The sequence below is a fragment of the Triturus cristatus genome, chromosome 7 (assembly GCF_964204655.1).
Source record: "Triturus cristatus chromosome 7, aTriCri1.1, whole genome shotgun sequence".
Classification (NCBI taxonomy): Eukaryota; Metazoa; Chordata; class Amphibia; order Caudata; family Salamandridae; genus Triturus; species Triturus cristatus.
This window is the reverse complement of record NC_140590.1, coordinates 781,579,623-781,600,014: the sequence shown is the minus strand read 5'-3', so window position 1 is coordinate 781,600,014 and position 20,392 is coordinate 781,579,623. Positions and strand designations below refer to the sequence as shown.

General features: G+C 43.4%; 1 long non-coding RNA gene across 1 annotated transcript in view; it reads right to left on the bottom strand.

Annotated features, from left to right (window-relative positions):
• Positions 1–437: 437 nt before the first annotated feature.
• Positions 438–20,392, bottom strand: part of LOC146810551 (uncharacterized) — an 87,073-nt gene continuing 67,118 nt past the window's right edge. Inside the window, exon 2 of the long non-coding RNA XR_014965701.1 lies at positions 438–3,034. This is a non-coding gene — a long non-coding RNA (uncharacterized LOC146810551). The remainder of the gene's footprint in view (positions 3,035–20,392) is intronic.

Here is a 20,392-nt window from a genome sequence, read left to right as displayed (position 1 = left end):
GGACCAGCACTTACTTTGCCTCATCACACTTGGACCTAGAGCAAGAGAGAGAACAATGCAAAAGGATGAAAGGAGGCGGAAGAGAAAGATAAAAACATTGTGACAAAGGGATAAAGCAGGTATGAAAAAGAACATGCAAGAGTGGGAAAAAGGAGAAGGGAGTGTATGATGGGGTAAAAAAGAGGCAAGAGGCATCTACACCATGCAGCCTTGGTATGGCTAGCGCAGAAGACTCTCATAAAGTTCCACAAATTACAACAGTTTAAACTTAGTTAGAGAAACTGGATTTTTCATGCCTTTCTAGGCTGATTAATCTTTGCCACAATTTTCGTATGGGGCTTTACACAACAAAGTCGTCAATAATTACATTTGCTGTTCGGTCAATAAAGAGAGAGTTGTTGAAGTTTTTTTTACATTAATTTTCTCATCTTGGTAGATTAGTCAGTATTTTTGTTCTTTAATTCAAATGAGTGGCAAATCAATTACAGAATTAATAAGAAATAAGATTGGTAAGAACAAGCATAGAGAAATAAAAACAGTGTGTTCCATTCAGAGTATATTCCCTATTCTAAACTAAAGAACCTATTCTGTCCTAATAAGAACCTATAAAGAGTTCCTTCTAGAAAGAGCAAGTAGATTTTGGAGAAAAGTCAAATAACTAAGAGGATGATCGAACTCCCCATAAAAGGTTGTTTCGGAGACTCAGCCGAGCTCTCCGGATAATTGCAGTAGCAACCGTCTAGAAGGGTGTGAAGGAAAGAATCGCAGCAGTAGCTATAATCAGCATAAAACAGAAAAGTCTCCTCACAAAGCGCAAGGAAAACAAAGAAATCACTGTAAACAGTAGCTTGTGGCAAGTCAGGCTAGCACAGGAATGTGCCAAATGACATGGCAGGGTAGGAATGCATGGAATGAGGGAGGAGCACCTCTCTAGCTAGGAACACGTACTATATAGAAAGCATCTAAACGTGTTGCAAAATGGGTGAATATGTCATCAGAGTCCAGTGGTGAGAGATCTTTGAAGGGTTTGTCGTCTTCTTCCTCGAATTCCCACGGTAAACGGCACATCAGCATGAAGTCATTTAGATGTGGCTACAACGTATTACAAGAAGTTACATCTACGAAGGTTCTCATGAGAACCCTATTCAAGCTTGCTCTGGTAGCTGTCTGGTGTCTCATTGTATAACAATAAGCTACTATATGAAACGAAACATTAAAATTCTGGTATGTCCTGGTTAGATCGCAAAATGTAAGCTTCAGCAAGCATTTTCTTTTGTTTAATACACCTGTTCAATATGTATATGTGGCAAAGAAAACAATCTAAGTACACTAAAATGATATGGTATGCCAGTATGTAGGCCTTTTCTATGTGTCGCATTAAACAGGTTAGATTGTCTTTATAGGCCTTCATACTATCTATAGGTCTATGGGGAAAGAAATAGTACCAGACTGTATCCATATCCTTTGCTTGCGAATGAAAGTTCATGCTTTCTATTAATAGTACCTGGGAAAGTATTAGATCATGATTAGAACAAAAGTACTCAAAATGTCCTCTCCTAAAAACTAATGAAAATAAGGTAAAGCAAGAAATAGTATAAAATTAGGCATGCTATAGAAGGTAACCTCTTCTGACACCGAAGCAGGTAAGTGTGCACAGATGTAGCACTCTTTTGCGCTCATTGCGTTTGTGTATTCTTGTACTAACCTACAATAGACATTAGTGGAAAAATCATCCTTCTTGTAGATTACAAATTAGTGACTAAAGGGATCTTCCCTAGTACTGGAAGTATAGGCATTAGTAATGTTCTTGTCTTTAAGCTTTGACTCTGGTGCTAAGTAAAATCTTATCAGTACTATAGTGATCATTGGTATTATTCCTACGATTATTGAACCCATAATATGGTTACCTTTATATCTAATGCAACACATTCTTTGAGTCAGTTCAAAGCACTTGGTCAACAGCTGGTGATGAAGCTTAGAGAATAGTTTCTTTAGTGTGGTAATTTCTTTTTATTTGTTTTTCCTCTTCTTTTTTCTTCAGTTAAGCGCATATCCAGACCATCCTTAGTCCTACTCTGTATTCTTCTCAAATGTCATCTCTATGTTTCATGTAACTTTCAGCTCGAACCTAGGTTAGTCTTCTGTAAAATAACAAGCTAAAATAACAAATATCTAATAACCATGATCAAAAATGATCCTTCTGTTTGTTCTTGATATTTCTCAATAACTTTTTATCTCTACTTTGTTTTTTTTCCTTTCAGGGGGGTTTAACTAGTTCAGACTTCACATTGCACAAGTTTTCCAATGTAACATTCAAGGCAGTGTTCACAAAGTGCAACTATTCTGGTGCTGAATACCTGCACTTGGCACCTGCACTTGGCACGTGTGATCTTTTTTATCTTCTTAGGTTTTGCTGATTTGCGTCTAAGCTGCTCTCGTCACCAGTCTCTTCAGGTATTGGTTTTGGTATTTGAGCTATTGAAGCTATTGAAGCACTTTTTCTCAGATTTCTGTTTTCATAGCCTTGTGGCCATTCTGCTTATTCCAGTGCGGGTTCCTTCGCCTGGATCTTCATCTCTCAAAGCCACATTCAAAGCACTTTCTCTTGGTGACTTGATCTCTACTTCTCTTTTATTAGTGTTCTCCACACCACTCTGGGTTATTTCTGGTACTTGCACTTGATTTTCTGTTCACTGTTCTTCACGCCTTTCATTCCCATCTTGCTGAACCGGCAATGGTGCTTCTGGTCTAGGTAGTCTCTCAACTGGTGGTGCAACCACCAATGCTCTTTGCTCAGGATCAAAGACTAATGGTGCCCCTTCTGGATTGTTCATTCTTTTGATGTGAGAGACATGAATCCATTTTGAGACTCCAGCGCACTTAACAGCAGTGTGTGTAGAAGGATCACATGAAAGTGGCCTTTCCATCTGGGCTTAAGGCAAGTCTTCCAAACATGCTTCTTGATTGCGACCCACTCACCAGGATTGAGGTTGTCACACTGTTCTTGATGTGGATCTTGCGTGGCAGCTGAGACCTGATGAGAGACAGAATGGACTATGTCAGCCAGTTCCTTGCAATAGTCCAAGATAATGTCATCAAGTAATGGTTGAGAGAGTATTTGCGGGAACAGCAGGTAATCTCGCTGCTCTGCCAAACAGTATTTCATGCTCAACAATACCAGAGGCTTCTGGTATGTAACTGCAATGACATTCTTTTTTATTTTAAAGGCTAGGCAAATCATTTTCATAACTTCGTTGTTGAAGTGTGTTTCTCTGTCTGACTCAAGAGAAATCGGCATGCCGGACCTGGGGATTAATTCACATAATTACAATTTTACTACAGTGAGGCTGTTGTTTCTTCTAGTAAGTTAGGCTTTCCCCCATCTTGAGAAGACACACACTATCACCAGGATATATCTCAGCCCTTTATGGACTGGCATCTCGATAAAATCCATCTGCTTCCTATTGAATGGGCCACATGATCTCCCTATGTGTGTTTGAGTGACATTTGTTCATTTCCCTACGTTTAGCTGTTGACAAGTTATGCACCTATGACAAACCTTTTCTGCCAGCATCCTGAATCTGGGGTTATACCAACACTGTCTGAAAAGTCTCACCATGGCGTTTCTCCCAAAATGTGTGTATCCATGACAATATTGTGTCATTGGAAACAACACGCTGTCTGGTAGTACCGGTCTCCCATTTGCTGACATCCAGATGTCATTTGCATTTTTCTCACAACCTGCTTTTCCCTAATTGTTCTATGGTGCTTCTGACACATTTTCCTACACCCTCTTCAGCTCATCCCACATATCAGTGATATGCATCAACATGGAATAATAACTCTCCTTTTCAGACTCCCATGCGAAACCTCCATTAAATGAACAGGCTAAAAGAGAATAGTATCTGGCTATAGAGGCAGCATATCGGTTGCCCATGGCAACGTATCCACTTCCTCCTTGATGAGCTATGCACTTCACCACAGCAATTTCTCCTGGCAACTGTAATGCATCCAGTAGGTTCTTGATGGGGTTTCCTGAGGATGTTAGAAAACCTCACTGTGACCATAACTGTCCAAAATCATGGACTACACCAAACCCATATTGGCCTGCAGTAAATATGGTAACTCTCATTTGAGCAGTTAAACTGAAGGCTCTATTAAGAGCAATTAATTTAGCAACTTGGGCAGAGAAGACTTTTTAGAGCCATGAAGCTTCGACCACATCATTTATGGTGCACACAACATGTTCTGCTCTGAGTGTGCCATCATTACCTCTCAAGCATGAGCCATCTACAAATAACACATGATCGGTCTCAACCAGAGGTTCATATGTAATATCAGGGCTGGGTGTGGTGCACAATTCTGTGACATCTAGACAGTTGTAATCAATTTGATCACATTTTTCAACATTTACAGGCAATAACGTTGAAGGGTTCAACACTGTGCAACTTTTTAAAACCACAAAATACTTTGCTCATATTTCATCAATCTATTATGGGTAATATATTGAGTCTTTGTTCTAGCTAGAAACAGCTCCACAGAGTGAAGGACCATGACAGTTAATGAGGATTCCATCACTATGTTCTTGATCTTTTCCAGACCACCGCTTTAAGGCAACTGGGATGTTCTGCTGCTACTGGCTCAAGGATGGTAGAAAAGTAAGCAACAGGTTTTCGAGATCCGCCATGTGTTTGTGTCAAAACCGAGAGGGCGCACCCATCTCTCTCACTCCAAAATAGTCGGAGCTCTTTTGAATAATCTGGTATTCTTAGAGTCAGGGTGCGACACAATTTATCTTTCAACTTCAGGAATTCTTTTGCACATACATTGTCCCATGGAATCGTATCAGACGCATCTCTGTGTGTTAGTCTCAGTAAAGGCTTTGCCACCAAAGAAAAGTTTCGTATCCACTGCCTACAGTAGCCAACCTTTCCCAAAAGCATCCTGATTTCTTTTTGAGTTTGTGGTGGATTCACCTGCAAAATAACTTCCACTGTGACAGTTTTCTAGCTCCTTTCATAATGTTGTGTCCCAGATATTGAACATTTTTTGGAAGTACTGCAGTTTCCCTGAAGACACTTTGGCCCTAATTGGGATGTCTATTGGAAAGCCTCCAACCGCCATTTGGAGGCTTACCGACCAACATCATTGGCTTGAATTCCGCACCGCCGTATTATGATTACAGCAGTTGGTATCCAAACCAGCCGGTCAATCTGGCTGGCTTCCGATGAGCTGAAGGAGCCCTTTGGAAAACCAAACATAATGCCTTACGGAATGCCTTTGCGCCATCAGGATTATGATGTCGGTTTCCAGCAGGCTTTCGATGTCAGGCTTTCCGCTATGGAAAGCCTGCCGGAAAGCGACTTTGGGGGCCTCTAGCAGGGCCCCCTTCTCTCTGCGGCCTACGGTTGTGGGCTGGGGAAAATCCCTTCACTGTGTGGCAGGCACTGTGAGGTGCCTGCCACACTGTGCAGGGATTTACAGTAACTCCTATTTCTCTAAGGGAGCTTGTGCTGCGGCCGGTTTCCGACTGCCTCACAAGCTCCCATAGAGAAATGAGAGTTTGTGACCGCACCATGTGCAGTCACATCATAATTGCGGTTTCAGATGTTCTGACCCGAGGTCGGTCAGTTTAGAAACCGCAGGGATGTTGGTCGAAGGCAACTCCGACTGACATCCCAATTAGGGCCTTTGTGTGCGTTCTCTACGAGGTGATTCAAGAGTGCAATGGTGCCAGTTTTACATGCATTCTGCGTTTCTGATGCCACAAGCAAATCATCTATATATTGAATAACGGTGGATTGATGTGGCATTACCAGGGTCTTTAAATTATTTTTCAAAATCTGGTTAAAGATACATGGACTCTCTGAAGACCCCTCTGGAACACGACACCATGTTAACGATTTCTAATGGAAGACAAAATAAAATACAAATTGTCTCTCTTCATGCAATGGCACTGAGAAGAAAGCCTGACATAGATTGATCACAGTAAACCATTCTGCAATACATGGAATTTGAAACAGTATGGAGGCTGTATTCGGTACCATAGGACAACAGGGTACTACAATTTAATTTATTTTCTATAAATCCTGAACTATCCTATGTTTTCCATTGGGTTTTTGTAAACCCATAATTGGAGAGTTTACATGGACTTCCAATTCATTCTCTCATGATTTCTTTTTGTAATAAGTCATCTATCACTGGTTGTATACGTGCAATATTTTCTGGGTTCAAATGGTACAATGGTGTTCTAGGATAAACAGCATTTAGTTTCACAGTAATTCGGACAGGTTCTACACCTTTAATTTGTCCAATGTCTTTCCCTGTAAATTCCCAAATTTCTGCATTCACAGTTTCTCTCAAATCTTTGGGTAATTCATCAACAGGTAACAAAGGTTTGCTGTCTGATCAGTTTAAACTCTACATCCTTATCATGTGTTTGGAATGCTAATCAATCAATCAATCAATCAATCAGAGTACTTGTATAGAGTGCTACTCACCCGTGAGGGTCTCAAGGCGCTGAGGGGAGGGGGAGCCGCTACTGCTCGAAGAGCCAGGTCTTGAGGAGTCTTCTGAAGGCGAGCAGGTCTTGGGTCTGCGTAGGTTGGTAGGGAGGGTGTTCCAGGTCTGGGCGGTGAGGTAGGAGAAGGATCTGCTGCCGGAGGTTGTTCGTTGGATGCGGGGGACATCGGCGAGGGCGAGGCTGGCGGAGCGGAGCTGGCGGGTCGGGGTGTAGAAGTTGAGTCTGCTGTTCAGGTAGGCTGGTCCGGCATTATGGAGTGCTTTGTGTGCGTGGGTGAGGAGCTTGAAGGTGATCCACTTGTCGACGGGGAGCCAGTGTAGGTTTCTCAGGTGGGGGGTGATGTGGCTGCAGCGGGGGACGTTGGCGATCAGTCGGGCGGAGGCGTTTTGGATGCGTTGTAGACGTCGTAGGTGTTTGGCTGGGATTCCTGCGTAGAGTACGTTGCCGTAGTCCAGTCTGCTGCTGACGAGGGCCTGTGTCACCGTTCTTCTTGTTTCAGTCGGGATCCACTTGTAGATCCTGCGGAGCATGCGGAGGGTATTGTTGCAGGAGGAGGAGACGGCGTTGACCTGTTTAGACATGGAGAGGGAGGAGTCGAGGAAGAATCCTAGGTTGCGTGCATGGTCGGTGGGTGTCGGGTCTGCTCCCAGTGTGGCCGGCCACCACGAGTCGTCCCAGGCTGAGGGGGTGGGTCCGAGGATGAGTACCTCCGTCTTGTCCGAGTTTAGCTTCAGGGGGCTGTTCTGCATCCAGTCAGCGACGGCCTTCATTCCCTCGTGGAGGTTGGTTTTGGTGGTGTGCGGGTCTTTGGTGAGGGAGAAGATGAGCTGGGTGTCGTCGACGTAGGAGATGATGTTGAGGTCGTGTTGGCGGGCCACTTGTGCGAAGGGGGCCATGTAGATGTTGAACAGCGTCGGGCCAAGGGATGAGCCCTGGGGGATGCCGCAGATGATGTCGGTGGCCTCGGATCGGACAGGCGGGAGGCGGACGCTCTGCGTTCTGCCGGAGAGGAAGGACGTGGTCCAGTCAAGGGCCTTCTCTTGGATTCCGGCTTCTAGGAGGCGTGTATTTAGAGTGCGATGGCAGACCGTGTCGAAGGCGCCTGACAGGTCCAGGACGATGAGGGCTGATGTTTCGCCGTTGTCTAGTTGGCGCCTGATGTCGTCTGTGGCGGCGATAAGGGCTGTCTCGGTGCTGTGGTTTCGTCTGAACCCGGACTGGGTACACCATCCTGTGTACAGTAGATGTTGCAATTTAACTTGCACAGTAAATCTCTCCTTAACAGGTTCACATGACTTGAATCGCAAACAAATTGGTGCCTCTCTTCAAAGGATCCTATTTTTACTGGTAACCTTTCAGAAACTGGATTTTGAATTTGTTTATTAGTTATTCCAACAACTTGGATTGGTTTTCCTGAGAGAGGTAAGTCTGGAATCTCCACCGTTCTAACTGTGGACCTGGTGGCACTGGTATCAATGATAAATTATACGGGAGCAATAAACCTCTACATCTACATGTGGGCCACTCTGGTCTACCTCTAAGACTGCACCAAGTACTCAGTCTTCTTTCCCTCTCAGGCACCCTCATTGGGAATTATCTGAACTCAAACCATCAGTTTTGAATAGCGGGAATTGTTGTAAGATATTTTGGTATGGGTTCTAGAAATATGGCATAGCATTCTGAAATTGATTAGTATTCATTTTTGCAAGTTGATTCAAATTAAATCCAGGATTCCCCATCTGTGCAGGTGCAATTGGCATCACTGGGACCCACACCTGTGCAGAAATTTGCATTCTCTGACTGGGCACTATTTGCATTTGCATAACTTGGGGAATTTATGGTGTTGAGACAAAATATTGAGTTGGAAATATCAAGTCAAAATGTTCGTGACATGGAAATATGGTCAGCAAGAATATCGTTGTCAAGAATATCGTTTTTAAGGTAAGTAATGTTGATTTTTAAAATATCCAAATTAATAATATTGATTACAGAATTATAGTTGTTTATATAGTGTAATAAAAAAATTATTTCTATTTTGTGTGGGGGTTTATAGTGGTACAGCGTTAGAAGTAATTTAATTGTAATTATTTAATAATTAATTATTTAATATTAATTATTTAATTTAAAATTAATTATGTTAATAGTATTAAATATGTGTTTTAAATATACATTTAATGTGCAGGTTGTGGAGTTTATAGGGGTATAGGGAGGGAAGTGATTTAATTAAGAATTAATTAATAATTAATTGTTAATTAATATTAATTATTTAATTGACAATGAATGATGTTAATTGTGTAAATATTTTTTGTTTTAGGTGTGGGTTGTGGGGTTTATAGGGGTATAGGGTAGGAAGTAAATTAATTCTAAGTAATTAATATGTTTATTTAATAACGATTATTTAATTTATAATTAATCATGTTAATTGTGTAATTCATTTTTGTAACAAACATTTTAGGCGTGTGTTTGGGTTTTGTTGGCTTATATGGTAGGAAGTAAATTACATTTTAATTAGGTTAGAATTCATTTTTTAATTTATAATAATTATTTTTTTATTATTTTCTTTATTAGCCTTCATATAACTTTACAAACATTTGGCCTGTGTGACCACATTTCCAGCATTTGGGAGCACTACATCCGTACATATTCAGCCAGGCCTTGGAAACAACATAAAAATATATAATAAATACACTTTCTTGCGTATCTGCAGGAGAATCACTTGCCTCAACTCTGTTCCTCTGACTCTACAGAGTTACAAAAAGATATAGAATCAGTTGAGGTCGAGGATGCTATAAAATCTCTGTCCTCCGGCAAAGCGGCTGGGGTGGATACCATCCTGCTCGAATTTTATAAGACTTTCAGGGATATACTTTTGCCTGTCTTCACGCAGCTGAGCATGGACATCGTTAGTGGGGGCGATGCTCCTGCCTCATGGAGTACTACTAATATTGTGGTATTCCCTAAGAAGGGGAAGCCAACTGATGACTGAGGTTCTTATCGTCCAATATCTCTAATGAATTCTGACGCCAACATTTTTTCTAAGATTCCAGCTTCACGCCTTCCTCCTGCTTTTCACAAGTTAGTCTCGGAACAGCAGCATGGCTTTGTCCCTGGCAGAGACACGACCGCGCACATTAACACTGCTGTAGCAGCCTTCGATGTCTCTGGCAAACTAAACCAACAGATAGGGATGGTCATGCTGGACGCAGAAAAGGCATTTGACAGAGTTGCTTTGGAATCTCTCTGGATGACCATGCTTACATTTGGTCTTTGTTCTCGATTTATCTTCTCTGTGCCGAAGCTTTATAAGAAGCCGGTAACAGCAATCAAACTGAATGGAATGACATCTGCCCTCTTTACAGTGCAACGGGGAACATGGCAGGGTTGCCCACTGTCACCCTTACTGTTTGCACTTTATATTGAGCCATTTATAAGGCACCTGCAACAGAATGGAGCGATACCCACAGTGTGTCTCAACGGTGTGGAACTCAAGGTCACTGCATGCGCAGATGATATTGCAGTCCTCTCTGCCAACCATGGAGAAGCTATAGTTAATATTACGAGAGAGGCTGATCTATTTTGTTCCTTCTCCGGCTATAAGTTGAACTTAGCCAAGACTCAGACGATTGTAAATTTTCAATCTGACAACCTGCCTCTCGCACTAGGGGTTACACAAACAGCTATCTAACTTGGTGTAGCAGTCAGGTAAACGACATTGTGTCTTTAAACTATGAACCACTACTCAAAACAGTCTCGGCTAAACTGCGCAGCTGGCATCGGCTTCCTCTCAGCATCTATGGGAGGTGCAACATAATTAGAATGAATGTCCTGCCTCAATTTTTATATTTATACTGTGCAATACCTCTGTGGGTCCCTCTTTTTTTAAGCATTTAGACAGTGCTATAGGTAGCTTTTTTTGGGGGGTATAGACGTGCCAGGAGGGCTCTTCGGCTTATGAAACTACCTTGTACGCAAGGGGGTTTAAGCTCCCAGACTTCAAGCTTTACTACTGGGCCGCTTGTCTTGGCCGAATCTGTTGCTTGCTTTGTGGATCAGATGTCGGTCCGGCTTTGCTGTCCTATCAGTTAGCTTGCGGTCGGTAGGCTGGGTTCATGTTATACAAGACCTCTGATCCTAATTACTTCAAGCATGTTAAGTTTAATGTAGTTAGAGATATTACCATGGAGTGGCAGGATATCTGTAAACAATACGCCATACCCAGGCTTCATTATTATACGCTGCTATGGGGCAAGCCTGTGCTGCCTGATACATATTTCAAGATACTATTGGAAAAAGCTGCCAATATACCGCCATTAATCAGATCGGACAACTGTGTGATGCATGTGGGTTTTGATCTTTCGTCTCGTTAAAAGCCATGTTTGGGTTATTTCAGAATACTTTTTTCAAGTATTTACAAATCAGGGACTTTTTTGTAAGAGGCCAAAAGTTAATAGTCATGCCAAATCCGTCGGAAATATTGACGAGAATATATACGAGTTCCGGCCGAAGCACAATTGGTACTGCTTACCAGAAATTTCTTGCTGTAGCTAATGATGATAGCATACAGACAGCTACCAAACTAAGGGGGTTATTAGGATGGCGGGCGGACTTTTGTCTGCCTGCCACCCTAGCGGTGCTGGGACCGTCCGCCAGACGTGCGTCAGTTCCTCACCACTAATTAGGATGCGACCGCCCACCCTGGCGGTCACATTCCACAATTTTGACCTTGCGGCGGGTGCTGCTGTAAGCAGCACTTGCCGCAATGCCTAAGTGTCATGTTGTGCATTGCCATGCACAACGTGGCAGGCACCGCGCTGTGCCTGCCACCTTGTGCAAGTCATTGTAGGGTGTACCTTAGGTATCGCACAAGTGCAGCCCCCACACCCTGGGGGGCCCACAACGGGCCCCCAAAGCAATTCCCCGCCAGCCTTAAGGCCTTTGAAAACACACCTCCTAATATGGATGGCGGTGCCTGCTAGGCATCGGCACCATATTAAGGCTCAAGTCCACCCGGCCGGCAATCGGAACGATTGCCGACCGGCGGAAAAGCGGCAGACGCACTTTGCATCCGCCGCGATACCACCCACCATTATTATATGGTGGGGGTGAATCGGGATGGGATGGCGGGCGGATCGCCACCACTGAGCCGGCGGTGGGGATCTGCCCGTCATCCTAATCACCCCCTCTGTCGGACTCTTAGGGTTGATATAATGGCTGAGGAAATACAGGAGTCAATGGGTGTACTGAACTGGGTCGTAACTTCTGTCAATTTGAAATTACAACAACATTGGACAATCTATATGCTGTATTATACACCGGTGATCATTGCTAAGTGGGCTGCATCCCGACCCTCTATTAAGTCATTCTGCCCAAAATGCCAACTCTTTGCTGCAGACCTAAGGCACATGTTTATTAACTGCCCGGGGCTTCAAAGGTTTTGGAGCGAGGTCTCTAATATTCTTATTTCACTTCTCGGCCTAAAATTTCAGCTTACTGAGAAGGAAATATTTTTGGGGATCAAATGTGATTATGCAAGGTATGCAACTCTGTTAGCTACTATCCTTATAGTAGGTGCCCGACTATGCATAGCTAGAGTCTGGATAAACAATATCGGTCCAAATGGTAGCGAAGTTTGGGTTCTACATCGGCAGGTATACAAAATGGAATTAGCTTTGGCCAAGGCCAGAGGGCCTCGCTCCTGGCTTAAATTTAACAGGATTTGGGCTAGCCTCCAATGAAACTAATGACGCACTGTCACTTTACACATGTTTTTTTTCTCCACATTTCAACTCCTAAATATCAATTCTATAAAATAGAGAATTGTCGTTATTTCTTGTACTTTATTATTCGATCTCTGCATCGATGGCTGGTGTACTTCTATTTCTCCAGCCATGACAGAGGCATCCAAGGATTGAAATTATGTGAAGCAAACATTTCCATTGTCAAGGTTCAATTCAAGTACAATGTATGTCTTACTTATTTTTTTTTCTTTGTCTTTTCTGTGCTGATTGTACTGTACTGTGTTATATTTATGGCTCAATAAAACTTAAAAAGAAACAACATACAAACAAACATTTGCAGCATTATGGGAAAGAGGAGATTATATTGCTTTTTTTATCATATCACCAATATCTGCAAAACCAGGCCTTTCTGTAAAAACCTGTCCCAACCTCAGGCCAATTGTATTATATCTCTGGCCCTGCCGATCCAGTCCTACCAGTTTCCTGGTTACTGGCTTCACGCAGGTGTAGTCATAGGACACTTCCTTAAGTCATTGCTATTCCACACCATCTTTGGAAATCGTCCCCTATCCTACTACGGAACCACCCCCCCCAGATCGAGAGCCAATATCCATTCTGCATACATTTTTTACTGCCTGGAGCCAATCAAGCCCCTTGGGAGGTCGTCCAACACTTACAAATATCTCCTCTAGCTAAAAGCATCAAATAAAATAGCAGTGCCCTCCTAACTCTTGTTAAGGGCTGTCTGGGGCGGACTTCCACCCCCATCAACACCAATGGTAAGCTCAGCATCACATTTGCCCCGAAAATGTCCTTGACCAACTTTTCCACCTCATGTCAATAGGCCCCTAGTTCTGGGCACTTAAAAAACATATGTTGGTTGTCGGCTCTTAGAAGACCACATCAACGGCATCGGTTCTTGCACAAACTTTGCTATCTTCCGGGGTGTCCAGTAGAGCCTATTGATGGTGAAAACATGATTCCGTTTCAAATTGACTGGTTTGACCACCGTGTATAGCACTGAGTACTGCAGTTTTAAAGAAAGTTGCCATATTGTTTGCATCTCAGTCCCCTGAACAACTCCTTCCCACACCGAGTATGGTGCCTTCAGTTTCCTTTCCTCGGCGTTGTGTAGTGTCCAGCACCAATAAGCAACCTCTTTTTCCTGGGGGACCCATCTTGCAGTTTTGAGTCGAATTCCCACACCCCGGATCTCCTGTACATTGGCTGCGACCCAAGATGATAGCTGGAGGTACTTGGATCTAGAAAGGGAATTACCAGTCTTTGCCACTAACACTTCCCAGGGCAACCTACCCTGCACTGTTAGGAGATTCCCCAATACTTCAATTACAGTCCTCCTTAATTGAAGACTCAGACCCTCTTTAAGACACTCATGCGTACCTGGTGAATCTCATATTGGGGAGGAATTCAAAAAATAACCCATGCCCAGAATCCTTCTAACTACCAGCCAGAGAGTGAGTGCTGCCTTTAAGCTCTTCAACTGAACCTTTTTGAGGAACTTCTTTGCCCCAAACTTGTACATGAAACCTTTAGAACCCCACTTCCTTACCATATCTTCCAACATACCTCCCCATATTAGGGGCCCCGGTTTAGCTAGGACCGCTCTACAATTTTTAAACTGGAAGTCCATACAAAATAATTTTAGATCTGGAAAGGCCAGTCGGCCCTTTTCAACCCTATACCTCAATTTCTTCAAGGCCAGCCGAGCTCCTCTTGATGCCCGAATAAAACTGGCTATTTTCCCCTGAATCTTATCTATTGCAATTATGTCAATGAGATTATATTGCAGATTATAAGTAAACAATCCTTTTTGATAGGGACAGTTAACCTTTGAGTCTGTATTATGCGTGGCCATTCTTCTGTCTAAGACAATGCCCATACACGCCATATTGATCTGTTCTAAGACAATGACTATTTGTAGTGCAATAAAGATATATTGACCATACCTATGTGCAAGTTGTTTATACTAGTGGGCAAATTTCCCTGTCGAGCTGTCTGGTCTGGCTTGGGGAGTGAGTTGGGGGTGCAGTTGCATCGGTGTCTTTGGATCTTAAACAACCTAGTAGGGGTTCCCAAATGTCCTTAGGGTGAGATTTCTGCAGCATCATGCCCCACTCGTGTGATAATTGATCACAACAATTGCCCGCATCTTGGAGCCAATCTTTCTCTTTCGGTGCCAGCTGTCTATCCCATGCCATAGCCACTCTTCGCTTGGCCAGAAGCAGCAGCATGGCCATGAGTTTGCGGTTGCCAAGCGGGACCCCCTTTAAATAACCCAAGAGCCTTATCAGTATCTCTACCATGGTTTGGATTAAGTAAACTGCAATTGTGGGACAGGTCCATGCCAGGTGTAGGAATTCCACACCAGGTGTACTGCATCTGAGGCAGTTATTGGTGTCGGTTAGCCCAGGTTTATATAATTGCAGCAGGGTGCGATACAGCCGGTGTAGAAATTTAAAGTATATCAACCTGTGTCTGTAGTTTGGGGATAACCCAGCCATCTGTCCACAACAGACTGCCCAATGTGTGTCTGTGAATTCTGGGACTATATCTGCCTCCCACTGTGTCTTATCCCATAGTACTGTATTTGGTATACTATGTTGTACCCTGAGTATAGGTGCGTTATCAATTTCTGGGCTGAGGATGTGCTGATCATGTGTTCTAATATTGGTAGTGTTTGTGGTTGTGTCGGGAAGGTGATGTTCCCAGCGCGGCACGTGGCTCTGATTTGATAGTATAGTAGTGCGTTGGTCGTGTTTAACATGTTTGTGTCATCCGAGGGAGTTATCTGGAGGAACATATCTCCTGGGTATATATCGGAGAAAGTATTGAGATGTAGGCATTTCTCTCTTTGTTTTGCTACTGCCGATTGATGTGGCACCATCATGGGGTTATCGTGAAGTGGAAATGAAAGTGCATAAATTGAAAAATTCCTGTCCTTTTTCTTCTTCCCTCCCATGCCCAGCTGACACATTCTACTGTGTTTATTTCTCCTCTTGGCATCTGTTATGGGGCATATAGGGCGGTGGCAAGGGGGAGTGGAGCGGTGCAATGCTTTTCTATCGCCACGTGGGGTTGAAATGAGGTGGGATGTATCCAGAAATGCAGGAATTGCACTTGTGCGCTTAAAGCATAGAGCAAAGAGGGTCATGTCTGGTGCTCCCAACCCTCCTTGTGCTAGGGGCAAAGTGAGAACTTCCCAAGATATACGTGGCTGTCTTCCCACCAAGATCAGCGAGATTAAGTTGGAACGGAGTTGTCGCAGAAATATGCTAGTTAGTGGCAGGGGGAACAACGTTTACAACGCAACTTTTACAACGCACTACACTTACAACGCATTTTTTACAACGCACAATCCATTACAACGCATGACATTACAACGCATGACACTACAACGCATTTTTAAAAACTACCTTTACAACGCATTCCATTACAACGCATACTACCATTACAACGCATACCATTACAACGCATAATATAGTAATTTTTAGCCCTATACTATCCAACACTTACCCTACTGTTGCACCCCCTGGAGTTAGAATAGTAATTTTTACCCCTATACTATCCAACACTTACCCTACTGTTGCACCCCCTGGAGTTAGAATAGTAATTTTTACCCCTATAGTATCCAACACTTTCCCTACTGTTGCACCCCCTGGAGTTAGAATAGTAATTTTTACCCCTATACTATCCAACACTTACCCTACTGTTGCACCCCCTGGAGTTAGAATAGTAATTTTTACCCCTATACTATCCAACACTTACTCTACTGTTGCACCCCCTGGAGTTAGAATAGTAATTTTTACCCCTATACTATCCAACACTTACCCTACTGTTGCACCCCCTGGAGTTAGAATAGTAATTTTTACCCCTATACTATCCAACATTTACCCTACTGTTGCACCCCCTGGAGTTAGAATAGTAATTTTTACCCCTATACTATCCAACACTTACCCTACTGTTGCACCCCCTGGAGTTAGAATAGTAATTTTTACCCCTATACTATCCAACACTTACCCTACTGTTGCACCCCCTGGAGTTAGAATAGTAATTTTTACCCCTATACTATCCTACATTTACCCTACTGTTGCACCCCCTGGAGTTAGAATAGTAATTTTTAACCCTATACTATCCAACACTTACCCTACTGTTGCACCCCCTGGAGTTAGAATAGTAATTTTTACCCCTATACTTTCTAATACTTACCTTAAATGCAATTTAATATTATGCGTTGTAATGGTATGCGTTGTAAAGGTAGTATGCGTTGTAATGGAAATGCGTTGTAAAGGTAGTTTTTAAAAATGCGTTGTAGTGTCCTGCGTTGTAATGTCATGCGTTGTAATGGATTGTGCGTTGTAAAAAATGCGTTGTAAGTGCATGCGTTGTAAAAGTGTGCGTTGTAACGACATACATCCTAGTGGCAGGGATACATGTTTTGAAAAAAGGGAAATATCACTGATTTACCCCAATTGATGTTTATCCCGGACAGGTCTTCGAATCGAAGCATCTCTCAAATTATTGGAGCTAGGTTTATGCGTGGGTCACATATATAAAGTGTGACATCGTCCGCGAACTGTGAGATTATTAACCCTCACGTAGTGAATCCAATGACCCACTGTGCATGTTGGTGTCTGAGCCTTGCAGCCAGTGGCTGGTGCCATAAGTTATCGCAATTGGCTCCGAAATAAGCCATTTTAGTCGTACCCAAGCTGTAGGGAGGGTATACAGCAATTGTATATATCGGATAAAAGTAAGGCTCAGTCCTAGCCTTTTAAGCAGTGAGAACAAGTATTCCCACACTAGAGAGTCAAAAGCCTTGTTGGCGTCGAGCAGGGCAGCTACCGCCTACACATCCGGGTCTAGATGGTGCATCACTGCAAACAGCTTGATAAGTTATGTGCAGTGCAACGCCCCTGGATAAGCCTGGCTTGATCTGGTCTTATCATAGTGGGCAACAAAGGCAGGATGCGATTTGTGAGAATTTTGGCCAGTATTTTGTAATCAACATTAATAAGTGACAGTGGCCTGTAAGAGTCACAATTATTGGGTGGTTTATCAGACTTTAACAGTGATATTATAGCCGCTTCCTGAAGTGTGGGGGGAAGGGCGCCATTTTGGAGTGAGTCTTCATACATAGCTAATAGACGAGGGACCAAGAGGTCAGTGTTTTCCTTATAGAAGGACGTAGTGAAGCTGCCTAGGCCTGGCTCCTTGTCGCTCTGGAGCGCACTAATGATTTGTACAATCTCCTCTACTGTGATTAGCATATCAAGGAATTCCATATGTGCATTGTCCAGCCATACAAGCTGCAGTGTGTCGAAGTACGTGGAAAGCTCGTCCGTGTCCCGGCTAATGTTGGATGTGTATAGCGCTGCGTAGAAGTTGGACTTTGTATCTAGCATTGCAGTGGAAATATCAAAGGAGTGGGAATGTTTAAGGCATCTTTTTCTTTCATTTCTCTCCAAGTTAGGTTGGCTTTCTTTAGAAACTGAAATTCAATGCAGGGTAGACTGCTATGGTCAAATGATGACCGAAATTGACAACTTGGCCTTACTTTTGGGTAAAGAAAAAAGGAGCTGCACTCTTTCCATACGATGAGTTAAATTGTGGAATGGCCTTTCTAAGTGAGAGATAATTCTAATTTTACGGAAAATTACCTGAAAGATTACTGCATTGGCAGCGGATAACTTATGTCAGTGGTTGAAGAGGGCAGGGACCGGTACTCATTTTTGGAGACCAGCATTAGGTGAAATCAAAAGTTTGCAGCCTTGGTATTCCGCAGTGCTGGTGGCGGGCTCCTAAGAAAACTTTGGGCCCCTGTAGATATTTATTTTACAAGCTAAGCACTATATGGCAGATTTACAAGCCCCTTGCGCCACTTTTCCCATGTTAAAAGTGACGTAAAAGTGGCGCAAGAGGCTTGTAAATCTGCCCCTGAGTCTTGGTAGAAAAAGGAATAGTAGGCCAGATCTATGAATGGTCCTGCAGGGCTGCTGCCCCACGAAGCCTCCATCTCTATCTTCACTGCCATGTATAAGGATTCGTAGACAGAATCCCGCCTCGTGAATACTGAAGAGGAAGGATTGCTTTTAAATTCTCACAAATTGACTTTCTGGATTAGTACAACTGGCAGAGCAAGAAAAATGACTTGTCCATGTAGCAAACGATGTGTAAATATCATATTGTGTTAATTTTTTTCAAGCATTAGTACAGCTGGTCCATATATTTTCTGGTTTTCTGTTCCTGACGTTTAACAGTCTGATGTTTTTTATGTGCTTTGCTCTCGTGTTTATTGTAACTGTTGTTATTTCTGCTTTTTAACTCGCTGTTCTTTTTATTTTGCGTTGGGCCTTGAATCTCTTTTCCCACTACCAAGGATTGAGCTATAAAAAAGAAAAAAACATGAACAAGAACAAACGCTCGAACGATTTCGATTCAGCAATTTTCCCTTGGTGTCATCGCTCAGGGGCAGGGACTTTCGAAGAGAGGAACTTGTTGCTTGGTCTATTACAATCAGAAATTCCTCGGTTACATCCACGCCCAGTGATGCAACCGCAGACACATCATGAAAACGGCTTTTCCGGATGTGGATGCCTCGTCCAGCAGCAATCTGCTTTGACAACTGTTCAAACGAGAGCGCAATCTCCATCCCAAAGTGCCAGGCGCTGCTAGCCGCGCGCCGAGCGTTCGATGCGGCGGATTCTGATCGTCTGCGCTCCTTTTAAGAGGCAGGTGAAATAGTCGGCCTCGCTCTGGCCAGCCCCACGCTAGGGGTGAATCCAGGGCACAAGTCCTAAAACAAGCATTTACAATCCAATAGGTCTCGCAATGACATTGTTTTGAGCTATTGGCATTGAAAATGTTATTGTCCCCCCCCCCCCTTCGTGAAGCATTAATCAAGTAATGGTGTTGTAAAGGACAATGTCTTTTACCCCCTGTTGACCCCCCCAAAGCTCATCTGCATGTGCCCGTCATAAAAAGGAATATCTGACAATTGCATCTTAAACATTTTGCAACAATTCTATAGTTTCACCGCGGTTCTAAATTAAATTATAAAATAAATATTCTCATAATATTAGCACATTGAATGCATTCAAATAAGATGTTATTGTTATATTTCTCAGACCAACTGTAAAGAGGGGGATGAGTACTGACAGCGCCAACTGAGGAGTCAGACCAAGCAGACTATACCATCCAATCAAATGGGGTTGGAAAGTATCGTAATCTGGCCCAAAATGTGGACCTCTCGCCCACCTCACTGGATCGAAGCAAATCTCCCACAGTTCCACAGAAACCCAAAAAGGCATCTTTCATTAGGGGCTGTGGCGTAGTGTAGTACTATTCTAGGAAGCAATAACATCAAGGTTGCAGGTTCAATCTGCATACAGGTCAAAGGAGTGTGGCTCAATTCTATGTCAGGACAGGAGGCTCCGATTATGCTTTCTCATTTCTTTATTAGAAATGCCCAGCAGCCAATCAGAACCGTTTATGAAACGAAAAAACTACAGTACCCATGAGCACCAGGGTACCACGTGACCAACCATAGAGTCTCTCATATAAAAGGTACAATAGGAGAAAGTACGTCCTCTTTCTTTGCTGCTCCACAGCCAGTTAAGTGCCTTTTTCTATTATTCTTGATACATTGTTGCATTATTCTCTGTGCGATACCGCTTTGACGCGCTCGCTTGCTAATCATTGTTTATTGCTTATACATTGTTGCGCGCTGTCTCACGCGGTTTATTTACTTATCTCCGCTTGTCGCGCGGTGCACATGCAGGGAGCGTGGTCTCACCTCCCCAGGGCGTGACGCTCACTCGAGCGTCGGTGTCCGTGTTTTGGTGGAGTGGGAGTAAAGGGGCTGAGAAGCTCGCGCTAGAGCGCGTGCTTCTCTGTTTGTTAACTGAATCTGAGGCGGCCGTTACCGCGCATGCGCGGCGGCCATTTTCTTTGTTTACAAAGCGTGTTTTCACACGGACCTTCACAGAATCGGTTGTTCCTCACACCGCTGCCCACTGCCTCAGTTTATCTTCCGCCCCATCGACGCCCTTTGCTGTTTAAAGGCCTGGGGCTGTACAATAACGCATAGGCTCTGCCTAGAGTGACTGTCAGC